This window comes from Actinia tenebrosa, unplaced genomic scaffold (assembly GCF_029948245.1).
Source record: "Actinia tenebrosa isolate PJP-AT-01 unplaced genomic scaffold, QUT_ActTen_1.0 PGA_scaffold3__52_contigs__length_22856419, whole genome shotgun sequence".
In the NCBI taxonomy this organism is placed as follows: domain Eukaryota; kingdom Metazoa; phylum Cnidaria; class Anthozoa; order Actiniaria; family Actiniidae; genus Actinia; species Actinia tenebrosa.
In genome coordinates this window covers 21,819,401-21,839,776 of record NW_028292580.1, presented here as the reverse complement: position 1 = coordinate 21,839,776, position 20,376 = coordinate 21,819,401, and the positions used below count along the sequence as shown (strand labels likewise).

Genomic DNA, 20,376 nt, shown 5'->3' with positions numbered 1-20,376 from the left:
GTTGTGTTGACGGAAGAAACTCAATTAGCCCCCCCTAAACTCAATTAGCCCCCCCCCCCTAAAATTTTGGCTGGATCCGCCCTTGACCTAGGGCATCTTAAAGCATATCTATGATGAAAAATATTTGGTAACAGGTCATGAACACGATCTGATTCAGAAAAATAGAAACATAAAAATTACGTGTGAGTAATTCCCTACGTTCATTAAGAGTAACAAGACCAAGCTCATATAAACGTTCATTATATGAGAAAATTGGTAAGATGATCTTAGTTGCTCTCCTTTGAATCTGTTCGACTTGATCCCTTAGCTTTTGTGTTAGCGAGGAATGCCACACTGAACATGCATACTCTAAGATAGGCCTGATGAACGTACAGTAAACAATATGCAGATCAGAGGACAGTACACCACTTCTCTTAAGCGTACGAAGGGCATACAGTCTTTTACTTGCTTATGTATATATAGGGTGCGCGGAGTGAACTAGCAACAGGATTATTGACTCGTTTACTGCTAACATTCTGTTAATATCGTTGCATTATCGAAGTAAAATATTAGCTTTACCTATTTTAATACGATTACTATCACTTCTGATTCCTTTTGCATAAAAGTCCTTATTTATGTTAGGAATCTATTGACATTAGAACTTTTAAAGTTGTATTCATTGCTTGGATTTTTCACCCATTTTTTTCTCTGTAGTATTTCATCTCAAGCAATACCCATTCACTAATGGTCAGTGTCTAGAGGTTGTAGTAACAGAAGTATTGAGTCCATGGGAATTGTGGGTACAACCGACTGGGAATGGATTCAACCTTCTTATGGAAAAAATGTGGTAAGAAAGAAAAAATGGATTGCTGATTCCTTCCTTGCCTTCCTTCCTCCCTCCCTCCCTCCTTCCCTCCCTCCCTTCCTCCCTTCCTTCCTCCCTCCCTCCCTCCTTCCCTCCCTCCCTTCCTCCCTTCCTTCCTCCCTCCCTCCCTCCTTCCCTCCCTCCCTTCCTCCCTTCCTTCCTCCCTCCCTCCCTCCTTCCCTCCCTCCCTTCCTCCCTTCCTTCCTCCCTCCCTCCCTCCTTCCCTTCCTCCCTTCCATTATTCCTTCCCCCTCTCTCTTTCTCTCTTTTGTTCTACCATTCTCATCTCCTAAGCTTCATTACATGTTGTTTTTGGTTGTATTTTCATTAATATTACAATATTGAACTACTCGACTCCTTGAAAAGGCGCAAAAAGAAACCATAAAATCATGCCGTTTTTTGTCCAGAAATTAACGGCGATAAAACAAAACCAGCAACAACGACTTGTAACAACGACAATGAAACCAACCTTAGCTTCATTTTTATTGGTAGAGTCAACAAAAATGATAGAATCGCGCTCCCTGGGACAAAGTGATGTGGGCCATTAACTACTACGACGAAAATCGCTCAAACTTGGATTCAGCTGAAACTTCCTAAGAATACTCTTTAAAGGTCCAATATTCACTGTATGAAGTGTTTTCTCGATATTCAGGACGAAAGTATGATATTTTTACGATTATTTTTTGGAGTCTGTGACGTCATACACTCAACATCAAACATTGCTACATATATTTCTTTGTATATAAATCCTTAATTTATTTTATTCCTATGAAGCCCAAAGGGTGGCTAATGTGCTTATTTCACATTACTTGTGACTATGATTTGTATTTTGGGGTGTTTGGGTATTTCTTTCTCCCTTTACTACTGATATTTTGATCATAAACTACAAAGAAATGTATGGAGCGATGTTGAGTGTATGACGTCACAGACTCCAAAAAATAATCGTAAAAATATCATACTTTCGTCCTGAATATCAAGAAAACGCTTCATACAGTGAATATTGGACCTTTAAAGAGTATTCGTAGGAAGTTTCAGCTGAATCCAAGTTTGAGCGATTTTCGTCGTAGTAGCACTTTAACCAATAAAAAAGCCGAACATTTAACGTAGAACGTATATGACCTCAGGTTCAATCTATAAATAAATAACATTGATTAAAAAGCCAGTTTGTAGTTTAAGAATCGTGTCAAGTGCGCATGCGTTTTTATTCCAAATTTCTCACCTTTTGTTCAAACCATCTTTTGTTCTTAATTAAACAAAAGAAGGTGAGAAATTCGGGATAAAATCGCATGCGCACTTGAAACGATTCTTAAATTACGACCTGGCTTATTTTTAATAATCTTGTTTTCTTCCCAGCATGCAGTTCGCCAAAGCAGCATCATCGGGTTACAAAGGAGGCCTGTCGTCACCCCCCTCAGTAGGAGAGTATTGCTGTGCACGGTTTACTATTGATAACACGTGGTACAGAGCACGTGTTGTTGGTCTTCACCAATCAGAAGGCCCGATGAAACAAACTGAAGGTTGGTTTTTATAGACATGCATCGATATGACATACGTGGTTAGCTTTTAGAACATTGAAATTAAATCGTCGTTCAGTGTTTAATAGCCATTGCCTAACAAATCTGTGGCCCCTCTTCCCATTAAAGAATTGGAATTTAGAATTTGATTTTTACGGAGGGAGGAAAAAAGGATAACCCGGAGAAACACCCTCGAAGCACAGAACAGAACCAACAAACAGCGCTACCCACATACGACACAAAGTCCGAGGAACAACCGGGTCGTATTCGTGAGAGCAAGCACTCCCACTGCATCTCATTACCAGCAACTAGAAAATGGTTTGTCCAGGGTCGTGTTTGTCTCACGGTAGGATCTATCTGTTCAAACAGGTCGTCGTCAACGGAATAGTAGCAGTAGCAGTACCAGTAGTCTCGATAACTCATACCCTGGGTTAGAGGTAGAGGTCCTGTGTATTGATGATGGTAACTGTGAACGGCTTCCTCTGAGCAGGTTAAGACCACTGGACGAGAACCTGGCTGTGGTTCCCTGTCAGGCACTGTGCTGTGCGTTGGCTGGGGTAAAGCCGCTGGTCCAGAATACTGTCAAGTCACAAGGTAAAGGCGCATGCGCCAAACGTAATGCTGCTGGTCTTGATTGCGTGATGAACGATGCTTTGATGTCCTAAGAAAGAAAAACTTCCTCCTCGAACTTGGTTCGAACGAGCAACAAACGCAAGCAAACTTATGTGTGAACTGCGGTAACGCAAAACACAAGCCAATGTACGTGTGAACTACAGTAACGAAAACGCGAGATAAAAAATATTTTTGATGTAAGCAAGCGAGAGCCTTACTGCGCTTGCAAATCTTAATCTGCTTGCGTTTGCGTTTAACGTGGGAACACTGCTTGCGCTTGCATTTACGTTTGCGTAGGCGTTAATTTCTCGTGTTATGCGCGCACATAAAATATCTGAGTAGAAGGTGCCGCCTTTGCTCTAAAAACATCTGCAAATGATCGTTCGCCATGGCTCGGATGACCGCGTAAAATGGCGGTTCCGTCTCATTTAGAGACGTTAAGCATTATTCTGACAGTTGTGTTCTATTCTGTAGGTGATTCAGTATGGAAAGAAGAAGCAATCGAATGGCTAAAAAACAAAGTATCTGGTACAAAACTACTGGCTTACCCAAGGAAGGCTGATGAAGATCCTCTTATCATGGTAGATCTTTACTTTGCGCCTTCGGGAAGAAAAACCTCCAAAACAAAAGGGAATGATAGCACTTTACCAGAACTGCAGTATAGTATTGGAAATATTATGGTTATTGAAGGTTTTGCGCAGCGTGTTGATCAAGTGACTACACAGCCCGATGATAGCAAGAATACCAGTCCACGGTCTGGATTTAGTGAAGGCGTTTTGTCACGCTCCTGTAGTAGCATAAGTGTTGCAAGTCTACAGGGCTGCGCAATGCCTGTATTTGAAGAAGAGGAGGGTCCTGTCACACAGAGTAGGTCTGTCACGCAAGATAGCCCTGTCATTACACAAGCTGGTGCTATCACGCAAGGCCGTTCTGTGATAAGGGAGAGTTTCGTGACACACGGTAGTGCGGACACGCAGAAAAGTGATTCAAAAGTCGAACAAAACGTTATTCGAGGTGTCAGTCCGTCTAACACGACAGTGGCAAATCATCCGCAGAAAACTCATTCTAAAACTCTAAATCAAAGTGTCACGCAACAACAAAATTCCAATCATTCCAAAGAACGTAGTACCAAAGATCCAGAGGTAAAGTCAGCAGTTACGCAGTTAACGCACAACAAAGAAATTGACAATGTTAGTGAAAATAATCTCGTGGTGAAAAGGGAGTCACCACGACACCCCCCTGAGGGGAGCAGTCTGACTGGACCGTTGGACGAACAGCAAGGTTGGTATCTTAGTAGCAAATATCCATTTATCCCCCACTCCTCCCTCCTTGATTTGTTATTTGCTTTTCGTAAATCGACCGTACAATAGACCTATCCCGAATTCGCTTGACTGACCACGAAACAATGGTTTGAAGTCGAGACTGAACTTGATTCTTTTATTCATCAAGTTCAACCTCGACGTGAAACCATTGTTTTGTGACCAGTCAAGCGAATTCGGGATAGGTCTATTACAACTTGCTTATGGCTGTAAGGCCCAGTTCATACGTCGAACTTTTCATGCGCCGAACCAAATGTTAAGAATTAAGATCATGAAAAGTACGACGTCTCAACCAATTACGTTCAACCATGATATTAAGATCGAACCAATCGTTAAGATCGACTGAAGCGGTCGGGAATTACGACTTCGGAGCTACTCTGATTCAAACGACGAACTTTTCATGAACCGAACCTAATGCATATATTATATTTAATCGCGAAATGCTTGACTTGGAAAAATCTAATTGGATCGACTGAATTTGGAACGACGTCTGAATCAAAAGTAGATATTGGACGATCTTTGGTCGATCTTCGACGTGTTAGGTTTGGTTCATGAAAAGTTCGACGCATGAACCGGGCCTGAGTGTCAGCTTAAACTTGGCGCTTGAATGTCGCTCACGACAGTTGGTGAGGTAAAATTGTACCGTTTAAATTAACCTTAACAAGTAGCACGAACCGTAGGCGATTACTCTTACAAAGAACAAGTACTTTGTAGTTTGAAAGTGTCTTGCTCAGTTTTTTGAGACGCATAGCTTTGAACTAATCAGAGCGCGCTTAGCGAGTTGAATATATAACTTGATATTCCAATATATTATACTACAGACATGGATAACATGTGTCTTGAAGACAACAAAAAGCGCCTTTACCTTCCTTCACAAGATCAGCCTCTATTACTACAAGTCATGATGGCCGAGGCTGTCTCTCCTAGTGAGTTCTTCGTCCATCTTGTTACACCAGAAGCTGTACTTCTCGCTGAACTGAATGAGGACTTGGATTCTTACTACAAAAGTATGTATAAAAAACTGAACCATTTTTATCGGATGCGACTTTGTCGTACACGATTTGTCGTACGCAATATTTCCTGATAAACTGACTGAGGACTTGGATTCTCACTACAAATGTATGTATAACAAAATTAAACGGTTTTTATCAGATGCGACGCGTCGTATACGATTTTTCGCACGCAATATTTTTGTGCACGATTTTTTAGGAGTGACTCGGACAAGGTTTGTTAACGATGCCAAGGTGGCTACTATAACATTATACAAGCCAGTAGTTTATCAACCAAGTATTTTTTTCTTCAGACCCTTAAAAAAGGACTTCTGGTGAGATCAAAGACAGGCAATAGGGTAACTCACAGATCGAACCAAAATTTATTTATCTGTGTTTTTTCTTCCCATTAGATAGTGACGTGACGTCAACCCCCACAGATTATCGTCTAAGCATCGGAGACTACTGTTGCTCCAAGTTTACCGCTGACAACATGTGGTGTCGTGCGCAGGTCATAGATGTAAAGATCTCCTCTTCTCTAGGAGATGGACCGGAATCATTTTGCTCGCAAGATAGCGAGGCTGTGAGGGCTGATATTCATGTGTTTTATATTGATTATGGAAACTGTGAATGGGTTTCCATGGAGAAAACCAGACCGTTATTACCCAAGTTTACGATACTCCCTGGATTTGCTGTCAAGTGTCGATTAGCTGGTGTGAAGCCTGTCGTCATCCAAGGTGATACGTTGTCATGGTAGCATGACAGAACCACAGCAACAGACTAATTGATTAACTACTGTAATAGACCTCTCTCAAATTCGCTTGCTGGTCTGCAAAGTGTTTTCCAAGTCGAAAACTAAAAGGGCTAACTCACAGATTGAACCCCGAAACAACCTCTGGACTGATATAAGTCAGGGCATGGCTAACTCACAGATTGAACCCTGAAACAACCTCTGGGTTGAACTAAGTCAGGGCATAGCTAACTCACAGTATCAAATCCTGAAACAACCTCTGGGCTGATCTAAGTCAGGGCACGTCTAGCTCACAGATTGAATCCCGAAACAACTTCTGGACTGATCAAAGTCAGGGCACGGATAACTCAATATTTTTCCATTTCAGACCACGTGTCATTCCCTAGAGCATGATTCCTTTGTTTAACGTTTGCACATGAGAAGACATATGAATATGAATACAACTCAAACAAAGAATTATATTCTCATGGAAATGACACGTGGTCTGAAATGGGAAAATATTACGCCCAAGCCAAATAGGTTTATTTACCAGGGTGGCTTTTGTTTACGTTTAGATGAAAGCACAGCCATGCTGTCTAATGAAGAAGTTCCAAGTCCTCGAGAACCTGAGAATTCAACTGCGGAGAAGAACGCAGCTGTACCTGCCGACGTTGATACCAATCAAGTGACTCCAAATCTTCCCTCTAAATCTACGAAACCAAATCCTGGTGGTGAAGTAGATGGGAGAAAAGACAAGACAGAAGAGCAAGATGGGAAAAAAGACAACAAAGAAGAGCAAGTTGGGAAAGAACAAAACAAAGAAGAGCAAGTTGGGAAAGAACACAACAAAGAAGAGCAAGATGGGAAAGAACGCAAGAAAGAAGAGAAAGATGGGAAAGAACACAAGCAAGAAGAGCAATCGTTATTCAAGTTTACATCTGCAAAGTATAAAGGGAAATCGCCGAAAGGACGTCGAGGAAAGAAGTATCAGAAGAAAGTGCTCGATAAGAATGTGGTGCGGCGATTTGCAGGAGATGAATCAGGGGACAGTGAAGTGAGCGATGGTTTAGTGTTTGATTGGCCTGAGGAGGAAGATGAGAGGACCAAGAAAAAGGGCGAAGAAGAGTCAGCATTACCGGTAAGAGTGTAGCATTAGATTATGTAATGCATGGATAGAGATGGAATTGCTCGAAAGGCGTGGGTGATGATGATGGTGGTGTTGGTGGTGATGGTGGTGTTGGTGAAGTTGATGATGGTGGTGGTGGTGGGGATTATGATGACGGTGGTGGTGATGATGATGGTGGCGATAATGATAAGTTTAATGATGAGCAGGAGGATAGTGATGATGATGATGAGGATGTTTATGATGATTGTAATGATTAGTATGGTAGCGATTCTAGTGGTGATGATGATGATGATGATGCTAATGTTGTTGACGATGATGGTGATGAATATAGAAGCTATCATTTATTTCTTTTATGGTTATCGCAGGAAAAGTATCTTTTGCCAAGTCCAGACCAAGGGCTTTCTGAGCACATCAAACCTCACGACACTCGAGAAAGTATCCAGCATGAATGGAGTGAAGAAGCCATTGAACTGTTCAAGGGTCTGACAGGTGACGACAAGCCTCTCAGGGGAGTCATGGTACCGTGGAATGCGAGGGTCTATCAACAGGTATCCCAGGATGGTTGATAAAGATAATCCGACTTCTTGGGATAGGGGATGTGCACTGGATTTAGTAACAAGGGTAAAAGAAAGTGAACATAAGTGCCTTGAGGGGGAGGGGGAGAGGAAACTATCGAGGCTTGGTCCTCACAGGAAGCTCAAGATGGTGCACCATTGATTTTCTTTTCTTCATCATTGGCCTTATTATTTCAAATTAAAGATATAGACAGACAACATAAAAAGATAGGTCTATCGCTTTTCCAGCAAAATATCAACGTTCTAAGCCACACTCGATCCTAAAGAATGATAAAACCGATAAGTGGGTTAGACGAAATAGAGCGGGAAGGACGTCCCCAAGGTTCGATTCTTGCCGGGCTCGTGTCGTATGTGAGTAGAGTTGTTCGTTGGTTCTCCGGTTTTTCCTCCCTCCGCAAAAATCAACTCATAAATTCCAATTTGATCTATCGGTAGCTTTATCAAGTGCGTTGCAAAACTTGTTAGGCTTTCCTTCCACCATGGACTGGTGAATCCGATTAGAATTAGAAAAGTGACCTTGGAAACAATTCCCAAAGGCAGAGTTTCTGGGTCCTTTTATCCCAGTAAATTGAATGAATTTTTATCGCAATTTTTTAGGTATATTACCCAACGGCGAGTGCACGAGACGGTAGCCGCATAGACATCACTTGCAAGAGACCAACATTAGCCTTAAAACTGTACGACACGACAGGAGAGGAAGATATTGATATCGGCCAGGTATTGGTAGATACAGGACTGGCTGAACTTTGTGAAGAAGAAGTACAAGAAGTCGAGGGATTCTTTCCTGTGGATGGTAAGAAAAAATAAAATCTTGTGATGTTGAGAAATTCTTCTACGATTACTGAACAGCTCCAAAAACGAATTTCGGTTGAGAATTGTACGTCATTGTCATGCGCAGTCAGTACAAAAAGGCTCCCACAAGGTGAAGACAACATGCCAATGTCAAGATAGGGGCACTAGTTGACGAGATTACGTAAGACTGACCTTTACGAGGCTGTAGGGATAAATAAAAGCAAAGTATTCCAAATTTATTTAGAAATCGTGCACTTTATACATTTTTTCTTCGTTCATTTAACCTTCAAGATTTTGATTGTAAAGGTTTTGCTATAAGTAGATTTTTGAAGGTTTTTTCCATTTATCCCTGATATGATGGACGATCGCCTGTAAGCTCGGAACATTGATTAGCAAAGTAAAAGTCTTATCCTCTTTCTAATTTGTAGTTTTGCTGGTGGCAAGATAGTTTTTCTTAGATACGAAGATACCTAGCAGCTTAGACTCCCATACATCGTTCACTGCATGGTCAAACTGTGTTTCTCGTAATGAGACAAGATCGGAAATTTATGTCACCATCTCGTCGCCATCCGAGCCACGGCAAAGGTCTAACCAGTAACGCATATTTTTATGTCAAAGACAGTACCTTCTACTCAGATATTTTAAGACTCTGAATTTTGACCCAGTTTAGAGATATTCAGGGTGAAGATGAACTTTAATGATTTTTTCGGTTTGAACTGGGCAATGCGACTGCAATAACCGCCAATTTCTCCATATGTTTTACCAACTTTTTTACCAACTTTTTCCCCATTCAGAAGGAGAAAGAGACGAAGCCAAGACTGTTCACATATCACTGGTGGACTTGGAACACACTGCTGATCAGCTCGAACGGGAAGGTGAGGCCATTATTAGCATTGAGAACTTGGTTGTTATACATACCATGTTGTGAATTTTTCCCTTACCGTACCTCGCTATTATTACAAAAAATGACACATATACCGATACCCTGAAACAACCTCTGGGCTGATCTAAGTCATGGCATGGCTAACTCACAGATCAAGCCCTGGAACAACCTCTGGGCTGATCTAGGTCTGGGCATGACTAACTCACAGGATCGAACACTGAAACAACCTCTGGGCTGATCTAAGTCAGGGCGTGGCCAACTCACAGATAGACCCTGAAACAACCTCTGGGCTGATCTAAGTCAGGGCGTGGCCAACTTACAGATGGAAACCTGAAACAACCTCTGGGTTGATCTAAGTCAGGGCACGGTTAACTCACAGATCAAACCCTGAAACAACCTCTGGGCTGATCTAAGTCAGGGCGTGGCCAACTCACAGATAGACCCTGAAACAACCTCTCTGCTGATCTAAGTCAGGGCACGGCTAACTCACAGATCAAACCCTGAAACAACCTCTGGGCTGATCTAAGTCAGGGCGTGGCCAACTCACAGATAGACCCTGAAACAACCTCTGGGCTGATCTAAGTCAGGGTGTGGCCAACTTACAGATGGAAACCTGAAACAACCTCTGGGCTGATCTAAGTCAGGGCACGGCTAACTCACAGATCAAACCCTGAAACAACCTCTGGGCTGATCTAAGTCAGGGCACGGCTAACTCACAGATAGACCCTGAAACAACCTCTGGGTTGATCTAAGTCAGGGCGTGGCCAACTTACAGATGGAAACCTGAAACAACTTCTGGGCTGATCTAAGTCAGGACACGGCTAACTCACAGATCAAATTCAGTAGAATTTAGTGTTAAGTTAGAAAGATCTAACAAGCTATATTCACATGTGATTGAAATTGATTCCGTCACCTCCTCAGAGGTGAGAGGCGAGTGCACTACAGCCACGCCAGCCTTGATGCTCATTATAGACAGCGTATCACACCTCTCTGTGTCTTTCTGGTGAAACTACAAGCTGATAATCTCTTCTATCACTATAGGTGCTACTATTTCTCCATTAGGGTCTCGTTGTTCCAGCCCAGATGAAGAAGTATTGAATCTTTGGGACCCCATGATGGAGGACTATGTGTCCTCCACCAACTCTTACAGGATTGATAAAGATGATCTTGATATTGCTCTCTATGGTTTTAGTAAGTCAAACTTTTCTCTCATTGCATATTATATTATTTTACTGGTTTAATAGCGACCAAGAATTCCATTGACTTCGATACATAGAATATTCATAAAACATAACGGAAATTGAATTCAAAATTGCGGTTGGGATACATAATTTATTTCAAATATTTTTAAAAAACTTTCAAGAAAGAAGGTAAAGAAGAAAAAATAAATAAAAAACATTAGAAAGCTGACAATTTAAAATTTACGAACTTTGGTGTTTTTACCCAAGCTAGACCAGAATGTCCTATTCTCCCCTTTCTCATAAAAGCTAGCTTTTCCAATATCTCACCCCAAATAAAACAAAAACATGTCTATTTATTTCTTCAGAACCAATTGAGAACCAAGTGTGCCGGTTTTTCCAGTCAACAAGATCGAAGTGCTGGAGAGGACAAAACTGCCCATTTCTACACGTGAAGAAAGGTAAACACTCTCGCTAAGCCACTAGGATGTAACGCTCGAAGGACTTCAGCTTTTAACGATGAGCTATTCCGAGATCGACGATAAAAACGTGGTCGAGTTGGCATTTGAGTGCTGCTGTTTTAGGGACAAAATACAAAATGGCCGCCATACCGCAAACCGGTTAGCTCAGTTGGTTGAGCATCGGACTTTCGTGCGGGAGGTCGTGGTTCGAGTCCCGGCCGGACCAACACTCAGGGTCTTAGAATAACTGAAGAGAAAGTGCTGCCTTTGTAATTACATCTGCAAATGGTTAGACTTTCAAGTGGCTCTTATCACTTTAAGTGGCGGTCCCGTCATCATTACTAACCAATATCGGAGGGACGTAAAACAACCACTTGGAAATATTTATCCTAAAAAAGCCCCACACTGCATTGCAATGCCAACTCGACCCGGTTTCTTCCGTCAACCTCGGAATGACTAATATGGAGATATATTTTTGAAGTTCTTTTCTGGTTTGGTTTTCACATACAGGCGAAGACGCATCCATGATGGTCCAAGCGTTTTGTGAAAACAGTGACTTCACAGTAGATCTACCCGGGCTGGGTTCGTGGGTCGGGGTACGTGTCACAGCTGTGCTTAACCCAGGACATTTCTGGGTTCAGTTTCCATGTGGATCAGGACCCATCGAGAAACGAATCATGGAAGGTATAGTGCTTGTTATGGTGTTTTATATTTAAGCATTATTGGGAGGCTGTGGAGTTTCCAGCTGATCTGAAATAGTGACGTAGAAATGACGTCACTGCAAAACTGACGTGTCATGAAGCCTGCGAAAATTGACCAGTGAAAAATAAAAACATGTCCGCCATTGGAATAAAAATACAAAACTCATGAATTATTTCTCACTGTTATCATGCGGGCATTAGCAACGTTATTTTTAGTTTAATTTTAAGAGGAAAAGTGGCATCTCAGTTTTGCAAATTATCTCGATTCTGATTGGCTAGTATTTCTTCCTCAGATCAGCTTGTTGGGCCAACACGCCACAGACTTCCCATCCTATCAAGTGTGGATCCAGGATTTTTAAAAGGGGTGGGTGGGTGGGGGTGACTGTTGCAGGCCCTCGATTTCATTACCATAGGAAAGCCATAAAAGGAGGGAAAATGGTGAAAAAATTGCGTCAAAAATGGACGGATATTTATTTTCGGAGTAAATATTGCTCGTATTATCATCCTGCACGCAAAATACTATCATTATTGCGCAAAGTATAAACAATCTCTACTCTTTGCAACAATGCGAATTTGTTACGCGCGGAGTGGTAGAGTGGTAGAGTGCATATATACTGTGAAAAGCTTTGTAAGAAATTGCACAAATTTGCACAAATTAGAGTACAAACACTAAAAGTGTGCAACACTTTGTACTATTAGTATAGAAAATCGCACGATCTCGAGTACAATTTGGAAATTAATAGACACGAGTAATGTTTTGAAAGTTCTTGTAATTGCACGAGCCTTTAGGCGAGTACAATTAAAGAACTTTCAAAACATTACGTAGTAGGCCTTCAAAACTTTTGCTCTAATTTGTACAATTTAGTTAGTTAACATTTCCACGGGTATATGGAATGCATTCTAATACGAGCAACATATGTTTTGCATCATGCAACACAACAATCTCGGGCGACAATCTTGCGCGATTTTGTTCCCCGTATATTACCGCCAATAAAAATATGTCTTCCGACTAATTGTTTTTGCTTATTATTTTGATAACTGTAGCACGTCTGGGGCTCAATATGGACGACGGGAAGGAGAAAGATGAGGATGAAGATGAAGATTTTGAAACAATGGCAGAAAAAATGAAGTACTTGATGATATATTTTTTTCAGTTAATTGCAAACAGCAACATCGGCCATCCCGAGGTCGTAAAAAAATAGGTCGAGTTGGCAGTCTCACTGCACTGCAATGCCATCTCAATCCAGGTTTTTCCTCAACCTTGGAATTGTTAAAAGTTTTAGTTATTTTCGCCCACGTACTTCTGAAATACCCTACAAATATAACATAGATACAAGAATATTAACAAAGAAATAGCAAACACACACGCATTCTGTGTGCAGTTATAAAGCACGCGGGAGTTGGCAGTACACGAGAGAAGTTTTAGGAGAAGCACGACGCGTAGCGAAATGTTTCTAGAGTGTTTAAATCCTTGTGCTTTATAACTCCACACAGCACAGCATGCAATTTTTTAAATATGAAATGCAATTTACAATAACAGTCAATTTGAATAGACGCAACTGAAAGTGCGCTGTGCTCTCATAAGGCACGCACTCTCTACTAATCAGAACGCGAGATTTCTAACAGTTATTATATAAATATATTTAATCATTAATGAATTCTTTTTTCACAGCAAGTTTTATTCACGCAACTTATTCCGCGATTCATCGTCTATTCTTCCTGCCATGGGTGAGCTTGTCGTAGCCCAGTACTCCAGTAACGACGCTTGGTACCGGGCACGAGTGACTGACGTCAGGGATGAAGAATTTCAGGTACGCCGGATCACGGATAATAATTCTATACTTTTTTTGATAACAGGCCGTATGTACTGTTGCTGTCCAACCAGTTCTTCCATAAAAATGCTCGACTTAGTGTTAACCCCATTTTTTCTAATGTCAATAATGTGAGCTGAAATATTTCCTCCTTGCTAATGTCGAGGTGCTCTTTCCATTTCTGTAGTTCATTTTGACACAATAAATGCTCGTTTTAAGGTGGTAGGGTCATGTGGCCTGTTAGTCTAAGTGACCTTTTTTCCCTTTCTTCCATCTAAGATTTAAACTGGTTACGACCGCATCCCGAATTTTTTTCGGGATCTCATTTTTAGGACAAATTGAAACTAAGAATTTACCGCAAGTTACTCCATAAAACGGCAAAACATCCCGATATACTACTTTTCGCATACCACAGCAAGTGTTACAGACCCATTATCTTTCTCCCTTGTTCTTACGTTGTTTTAATTCAACAATGCCTTTCAAACTCCAGGTTTATTTTGTTGACTACGGCAATACTGAATGGACAGCGGAGCGAAACGTTAAGCGCATGCTCCCTCAGTTCCTTCACATTCCCTTCCAAGCAGTTGAATGTTTTCTAGCAAATGTGGAAACAATAGAAGAAAATGGAGAATGGTCAGCCGAGGCAAAGTAAGATTGTTATCAAACAAAATCACGTTTTAGTCTGCCTATCATATAACAACAGGGATCCAGGATGGTGTAACGGTGGGGTCCAGGGTAGCGACATGATTTTTTTGTAGCGGCCTCAATGGGGTGAGGGGGGAAGGGTTCGATTCCTACACTCGGAATCACATGCGAAAAGACTTTAGGGTCTCTCTCTTGCGGGTCTCCTCTCTCCGCAAAAATCAACACACTAAATTCCACTGAATTTGATCTGAGTTAGCCATGTCCTGACTTATAGATCAGCCCAGAGGTTGTTTCAGGGTTCGATCTGTGAGTTAGCCATGCCCTGACTTAGATCACTCCAGAGGTTGTTTCAGGGCTCGACAGAATGGAGGGTCCAAGAAATTCTTTTATGTAAAAAATGTTGCAGAATGTCATGCGAACTAATTTATTATATCGTATTCTGTTGCAGCGAAGTGTTTGAATCATTAACACAGGACAAGCTGTTGATTGCGCATGTCTTGTCCATGTAAGTAAACATATTAGCTCGCCTATAAGCCGTTCAGACGTTGAAGAAAAACTGGGTCGAGTTGGCATAACAGTGCATTGTGGGGCTGTTTAGGACATATTTCCAAGGCGGCAATTTCTTCCCCTTAAACATTCCCGCAATGAACTGTTATGCTAACCCAGTTTTCTCAATCCTCAACCTCGAAGGAAGGATCCTTTATTCTCTGTACAAGTAACAATGATGATTATCTATAAACTCTTTTGTGATAGGGCCAATATCTACCAATTCATGCGGTACCGTTCTTTAATCTATCAAGTTGTTTACTCTTTGGTGGTGACCGTGAGAAAAGCCCCCAGTAACGAGAAACCAAGTTCTTGTAGCAATGGATTTTGGGATACTTCGGGTAAATTGGTAGTGCTTAATGGTATATGGCTTTGCGCACCAATGGGTGGTGAACCCTAACCCCTAAGGTTTTTCTCTTACATAGCTGAGCCACTTCGTTAACGTACGCCTGTTCCCTGTTATTTTACAGAGCATGTAATAATACGATGTACTTAGAGCTATATGACACACAGACAAATGAGGTGAATATTAATGAGGAGTTGGTCAAACAAGGGTTTGCAGTAGAGAGTACGATCAGGATTGTTAAACCAAGACAAGTGAAAACTGTTACTGCTAGTGACGAGGATTCATCTGATTGTGAGATCATTGAAATGCCTGGATAGATGATGGTCAAACGGTTTGCAGTAGAAAGCACTTCTGGCATATTCTAACGGACAGATCAACCACGACTACTGGATTGTGAGATCATCGAAATACCGAGATGCATTGTTTTAGTTGACTCTGCATTCTGTGATTAACTGTTTATGCGCAAGTTAAATGTTTGCAATGGTTGTTTCTTATAAGAAGAACTTCCTGCATTAAATACTTCATACGCTCTGCAATCGCTATTGAGAAATCTTGTGATACTTATTTCTCATACTCATTAATAATTCATGAGTAAACCAGCCAATCAATGGGCTATTTTTGGGTCACATGATGTTACTTGAAACCTGGTAAAGTGCTGTGAAAGGAATGCATTCAGTCTGGAGTAACTGGAACTCGGACTGAATTAATTTTGTTCCAGTTACCCCAAGTCGAATAATTAATGAGATGAGAAGTTATTTCAAAGCCTCCAATATCGGACTGGACAGGATTTCAAGTCCGCGCAATATAGTTATCACTATTTAGTAGTAAATAGCACTAATTAAACAAAAGAAAAAATATATAATTAGCATAAGATAACATTATTTAGTGATATTTATGTTGCACACCTTTAGTGTTTGCATTCTAGAGTGCAAACAATATAACCGTGAAACTAGTAATACTAAATAGCACAATTTCATGCAAATTCCATTGTTTTCTATTGTTTAATTAGCACTATTTTGTACTATTTAGTAATTAGTGTTTCAGGGATTAATTGTTTGCACTCTATCGATTAACATCTAACTTACACTTACTTTTTAATTTTAAAGTTTGTTTCACTGATTGTTTGCACTCTAATGACTAGCAATAGTTGCGACTATATAGGCGACTTGCACTAAGAGGTCACGTGATCAAATCGGCCATTGTGGCTGGCATTCTACAGATTTTAGCTATGCAAGAATGTAAAAAAAAAAAAGATGGCGGATTCAGGTAGTTTTTTTGGTCATAAAAGGTAAGTTAGTGCACTAAATAGCGATAAAAATCCCCTTTTCTTGCAAGAAATATATTCGTAGTAGATATTTAAAGTAGATTTTTGCTGCATGACCTCAAAACATGCCATATTTTTCTTTTATTCCTGGCGAATCCAGTAAAAATCTAATAAGGTATCTTAGAAGTATATTTCTTGCAAGAAAAATGCATTTTTCAAGGAAGTTGGAAAATACCGGATATTTTTCGACAAGAAGTCGTTGTTTTGAGGTTATGAAGTCGGCGAAACAAGACTAAATACTTCGTAGGTCTTCACATCATAGCTCAAAAAATACCATATTTTTTTTCTTCTTGGCAAGTTAATAGCAAAAATCTACTTTAAATATCTACTTAAAATATATTTCTTCAAGTCGCCTTTTGGGTGTGTCCCATTAACCATTCTTAGAATGAGGAAAAAACTGGGTCAAGTTTGCATTGCAGTGCATTTTGGGGCTTTTTCCAAGATGGTGTATGCTTCATTCTGTAAAATCGTCCCACAATGTACTGCAATGCCAACTCGACCCAGTTTTTCCCTTGACTTCGGAATGGCTAATATAACAAGTGAATAAGAAGGAAACTTAAAAACTTTGTACAAAAAAAATTGGAAATTTACTGACATTATACTATATTAGTTTCCTTCATTGAAAAACCAGTATAGTTTCAAACTTTTTAACCAAGTCTTTAAGAGTGGCTGTCCGTAACGGTCGAGAATGGCGGGACAGCGAAGGAATTTTCAAATTTCTCATATTTTGTCAGAAGACAACCTTTGGTAAGCTCTTTTAAAAAATCCAGTTTAAAACTTCAAGCGCTTTTTTATTTTGGCGAATTTTACGAAAATCTAAAACTCGACTTCCGGTTTGCTCTGGACCGGTGTGAACAGCCCAAAATATTACCCATATTTAAGAAGGCCTCACTCGTTCAAAAATACTCCTAACGATCTGATACTTTTTCAACATTTTAACTAACTATCAGACTCCAAAAGGGATAAATAATATTTTTGGGAAAATGTTTTTTTCTCGCTTTTTGGGATTTTTTTTCGATGGCATTTCAAGCAGCTACGACGCGAAGCAAATTTTAGCCTAAGTTGAATGCCCTAAATTATCACCTGGTATATATTCTATTTTCACTAATACTATATGATCTGAAAGCTTGTTTATTGTACTTCTTTTCCTGAAAGTATTAGCCTTGGAACGCAAATACTTCCTCGCGATTAATCGACTCTTCTATGTAGCATACGGCGGTCTAATTTCGGATTCAGAATCAAAGCGCCTGCTTTATAAATACTCAAAAACTTTCTTGGATCACCCAGAATGAACATTTTAATCGTAAACAACATTAGTTTGATGACTGTAAACTATACTCCAGCTATATATTATTGACTTATACTTTTGTACTGGAATATTTTAGAGAGTAAGGACTTAAGCGTACGAATTCTAAGTTAGAAAAAAAACCTTTAGACCCCATCAAACGCAGGGTTTTTTTATTTTTCTCTTTTCTTTGTTTTTGTTGAATATACTTGCTCAAAATCCTCCCAAATTTCAATTAGTTCCACGTTATTCGTAGAAAAAACAAACTCATTTTCGTACTTTCTCAAAATTAATGGAATAAGTTAGAGGACACTATGATTGAATAAACAAACTGAATTAGTTGAGAAGCGTGGCACGTGAACGTCGATCACTTGTACCTTTCTTGAATTATATGAACTAAACAAACAACCTTTATGGTTTGTATTTTTTGTCTTTATCTCTTGTCAAAATTAATAATAACTAGTGACTAAAGTGCGTGCAGTTGCTTTCGTACTATTTCATTTAAGCCCCTTTCCCGATAACGTCACACATTTGATTCGCATCAACACTGCCTACTCTGTTTTTTATAAATCGTCCTTGTTTTAAGAGAAGTCAGTGGCTAACAAACCTGTTTCCTTTCTTATTCATTCGTCTAGAATGAACTGTTTGACAGGAACAATTGTATGGTTTCTATCAATTACGGCCGCAATCGTAAACTACATTCAAGGTATTTGGTGCTTTGCTCTTTTAGGGGAACAGGAACATGTAACTCTAGAGCCTCACAGAAAATCTGCAGCATTGTTACCTAGAGAGTTTTTAAGTCTGTCATTTTTCACCATTGGAACATATATCGTATTGGTCGTAAGTGACAGGGTGCTGTAGTTGGCAGGGCCGTAACCAGGGGGGGCACAGGGTGCACGTGCACCCCCACATAAAAGCTTAAGGTCCGCCGATTTTTTTATTCGATGTGCACCCTCCCTGTAAAAGTTCTGGTTACGGCCCTGGTTGGAAAGTCGAGATAGCTGCTTCTACAGTATTGTACTGGGAAAATTATCATCTTCCTCTATTGCGTTTGGGGAGATAGCAAGGTCTTCAGGGACGGTCTGGCCGAGTACTTGAAAAGACGCAAGCCGTCGGGACCTCGAGCACGTCTCATGACCTTTTCTACAAATTCTGGGTTTAACTTTCTTCCTAAGGTTTACTCAATGTTGAGCTTGTTGACCAAGTAGGTTCTCTGTTTTTTGATAAAGCGGTCAGACTTTTTATTTTCTTTGAGAGCCCAGCCTCTTCAGCAGATAAATCCGAGGTCCTCATATTACTAGACGAGAATTTTAGGGTCGGTAGAAACCCCAACCCCCTCTTCCAAGCTTTGTATTTGACGGCCTTAGCAAGATCAAATAGCGATTGTTTCTCAAGAGATTTCGACCATCTCTCAAGAGAAAAATGCTTTTCAAGAACAGAGAATCTTCGCACTCGCACGCAGCCGCCGCCAGAGCACCATACCTTCATTTAATTAAGAATGTAGTTTACTATTGCGGCTGTAATTGATAGAAACCATACAACGGGGTTCCTGTCAAAATGTTAAAAAAAAGAATAAGAAAAAGAAAAAAAAAACCGGCTGCTCAGCTCGACGATTAGCTTGCCTACTGAACAGCTATTACCTGAATCTTGGCTATAAACATTAATGTTGTAAAGCATAATTTGATATATATATATATATATATATTTTTTTAATCAAACTCATAAATAATTCATGAGGAAAACACAATAGAAATCACGACCATGAAGGAGGTTTTATATCTGATATAGATTCGTCTTCATTTGCATAAACTTAAACTTGGATTTTCTTGGCCAGATTCACTTCAATTTTGAAAATTTTAGTGAAACACAAAGGAACTAACCTAGACGTTTGATAAGCAATCTACAGTATGAGTGGCCGTGTTGTATTCGATATACAATCACTCGGCTACGCCTCGTGTTTGTATATCGGATACAACACGGCCACTCATTCTGAAAAAAACGTCTGTCTGATGAGTGCGTAAGCACGAAACTCGGAGTTACAGTGAACATGTCTCGTCTTTAATCCAATCTTTACTATATATCTGTTGCTCTGCATCCCTACGCATCGAGCACTGTTTCACCAGCATAGACCACATTACATACTTTGTTATATATATATATATATATACAGCCATTTGCAAAAATTATGGCCGTTTCAAATATAAATACAACTATATCGAAAGTATATCAGACAGGGCGGGATATCATTCTTGATATTTTTTTCCAGAAAGCCCTAATGATAGACAACTTGAAAAATATATAGTGGAAGATATCCCATAATACTTGATATGCTTTCGATATACTCGTATATGTATTGGAAGCGGCCATAGTTTTTGCAAATGGCTGTATATATATATATATATATATATATATATATATATAATATGTTATTATTATTGGTAAAAAGATACTTGTTGTTCCTGTCAAACAGTTTATTCTAGGCGAATGAATAGGAAAGGAAACAGGTTTGTTAGCCACTGACTTCTCTTAATGAAACAAGGACGATTTTTGGCTTTTTCATTTAGAATCAAGTTAAATCAATCAATTCTGAAACCCCATATAAAAACAGCAACAAAAGAGAAGGGAAAAAAAGCAGAGTAGGCAGTGTTGATGCGGATCAAATGTGTGACGTTATCGGGAAAGGGGCTTAAATGAA

At 40.0% G+C, this 20,376-nt stretch overlaps 2 protein-coding genes and 1 pseudogene across 3 annotated transcripts in view; 2 read left to right on the top strand and 1 right to left on the bottom strand.

The window, feature by feature from the left end:
* LOC116295685 (intraflagellar transport protein 122 homolog) overlaps nucleotides 1–20,376 on the bottom strand; it is a 110,527-nt gene that overhangs the window by 53,279 nt on the left and 36,872 nt on the right. The window lies entirely within an intron of this gene.
* LOC148908899 (uncharacterized) overlaps nucleotides 1–20,376 on the top strand; it is an 83,596-nt gene that overhangs the window by 31,932 nt on the left and 31,288 nt on the right. The gene's annotated exons all lie outside the window — the stretch shown is intronic.
* Nucleotides 383–15,420, top strand: LOC148908900 (uncharacterized; annotated as a pseudogene).